This window comes from Penaeus chinensis, chromosome 37 (genome assembly GCF_019202785.1).
Source record: "Penaeus chinensis breed Huanghai No. 1 chromosome 37, ASM1920278v2, whole genome shotgun sequence".
In the NCBI taxonomy this organism is placed as follows: Eukaryota; Metazoa; Arthropoda; class Malacostraca; order Decapoda; family Penaeidae; genus Penaeus; species Penaeus chinensis.
Window position 1 is genome coordinate 32,376,085 of NC_061855.1, and position 2,500 is coordinate 32,378,584.

A 2,500-nucleotide genomic window follows, 5' to 3' on the forward strand; every position below is an offset into this window, starting at 1 on the left:
AATAGTAATTTAAGTAGTGAGTGGGGGTGTTGGCAGTAATTTTAGCAGTATTAATAATGGTAGTAATAGTAGTAGTAATAAAAGCAGCAGCAGTAGTAGTAATAATAGTAGCAATAGCAGTAATAGTAGTAGTTTTAATTGCTGTTGTTGCTGTAGAAGCAGTAATCACAGCAGCACTGGGAAGTTGGTAATAGACAATTTTGTGGTAGGAGGTAGTAGTAGGAATAGTAGGAATAGTAGGAGTAGTAGGAGTAGTAGGAATAGTAGGCATAGTAGGAGTAGTAGGAGTAGTAGGAATAGTAGGAATAGTAGGCATAGTAGGAGTAGTAGGAGTAGTAGGAATAGTAGGAATAGTAGGCATAGTAGGAGTAGTAGGAGTAGTAGGAATAGTAGGAATAGTAGGCATAGTAGGAGTAGTAGGAGTAGTAGGAGTAGTAGGAGTAGTAGGAGTAGTAGGAGTAGTAGGAGTAGTAGGAATAGTAGGAATAGTAGGCATAGTAGGAGTAGTAGGAGTAGTAGGAGTAGTAGGAATAGTAGGAGTAGTAGGAGTAGTAGGAGTAGTAGGAGTAGTAGGAGTAGTAGGAATAGTAGGAATAGTAGGAGTAGTAGGAGTAGTAGGAGTAGTAGGAGTAGTAGGAGTAGTAGGAGTAGTAGGAGTAGTAGGAATAGTAGGAATAGTAGGCATAGTAGGAGTAGTAGGAGTAGTAGGAATAGTAGGAATAGTAGGCATAGTAGGAGTAGTAGGAGTAGTAGGAATAGTAGGAATAGTAGGCATAGTAGGAGTAGTAGGAGTAGTAGGAATAGTAGGAGTAGTAGGAGTAGTAGGAGTAGTAGGAGTAGTAGGAGTAGTAGGAGTAGTAGGAATAGTAGGAATAGTAGGCATAGTAGGAGTAGTAGGAGTAGTAGGAGTAGTAGGAGTAGTAGGAGTAGTAGGAATAGTAGGAATAGTAGGAGTAGTAGGAGTAGTAGGAGTAGTAGGAGTAGTAGGAATAGTAGGAATAGTAGGAGTAGTAGGAGTAGTAGGAGTAGTAGGAGTAGTAGGAGTAGTAGGAGTAGTAGGAGTAGTAGGAATAGTAGGAATAGTAGGCATAGTAGGAGTAGTAGGAGTAGTAGGAGTAGTAGGAGTAGTAGGAATAGTAGGAATAGTAGGAGTAGTAGGAGTAGTAGGAGTAGTAGGAGTAGTAGGAGTAGTAGGAATAGTAGGAATAGTAGGAGTAGTAGGAGTAGTAGGAGTAGTAGGAGTAGTAGGAATAGTAGGAATAGTAGGAGTAGTAGGAGTAGTAGGAGTAGTAGGAGTAGTAGGAGTAGTAGGAGTAGTAGGAATAGTAGGCATAGTAGGAGTAGTAGGAGTAGTAGGAGTAGTAGGAGTAGTAGGAATAGTAGGAATAGTAGGAATAGTAGGAATAGTAGGAGTAGTAGGAGTAGTAGGAGTAGTAGGAGTAGTAGGAGTAGTAGGAATAGTAGGAATAGTAGGCATAGTAGGAGTAGTAGGAGTAGTAGGAGTAGTAGGAGTAGTAGGAGTAGTAGGAATAGTAGGAATAGTAGGAGTAGTAGGAGTAGTAGGAGTAGTAGGAGTAGTAGGAGTAGTAGGAATAGTAGGAATAGTAGGCATAGTAGGAGTAGTAGGAGTAGTAGGAGTAGTAGGAGTAGTAGGAATAGTAGGAATAGTAGGAGTAGTAGGAGTAGTAGGAGTAGTAGGAGTAGTAGGAGTAGTAGGAATAGTAGGAATAGTAGGCATAGTAGGAGTAGTAGGAGTAGTAGGAGTAGTAGGAATAGTAGGAATAGTAGGAATAGTAGGAGTAGTAGGAGTAGTAGGAGTAGTAGGAGTAGTAGGAGTAGTAGGAGTAGTAGGAATAGTAGGAATAGTAGGAGTAGTAGGAGTAGTAGGAGTAGTAGGAGTAGTAGGAGTAGTAGGAGTAGTAGGAGTAGTAGGAATAGTAGGAATAGTAGGCATAGTAGGAGTAGTAGGAGTAGTAGGAGTAGTAAGAGTAGTAGGAGTAGTAGGAATAGTAGGAATAGTAGGAATAGTAGGAGTAGTAGGAGTAGTAGGAGTAGTAGGAGTAGTAGGAGTAGTAGGAATAGTAGGAATAGTAGGCATAGTAGGAGTAGTAGGAGTAGTAGGAGTAGTAGGAATAGTAGGAATAGTAGGAATAGTAGGAGTAGTAGGAGTAGTAGGAGTAGTAGGAGTAGTAGGAGTAGTAGGAGTAGTAGGAATAGTAGGAATAGTAGGAATAGTAGGAGTAGTAGGAGTAGTAGGAGTAGTAGGAGTAGTAGGAGTAGTAGGAGTAGTAGGAATAGTAGGAATAGTAGGCATAGTAGGAGTAGTAGGAGTAGTAGGAGTAGTAGGAGTAGTAGGAGTAGTAGGAGTAGTAGGAGTAGTAGGAGTAGTAGGAATAGTAGGAATAGTAGGAGTAGTAGGAGTAGTAGGAGTAGTAGGAGTAGTAGGAGTAGTAGGAATAGTAGGAGTAGTAGGAGTAGTAGGAGTAGTAGGAGTAGTAGG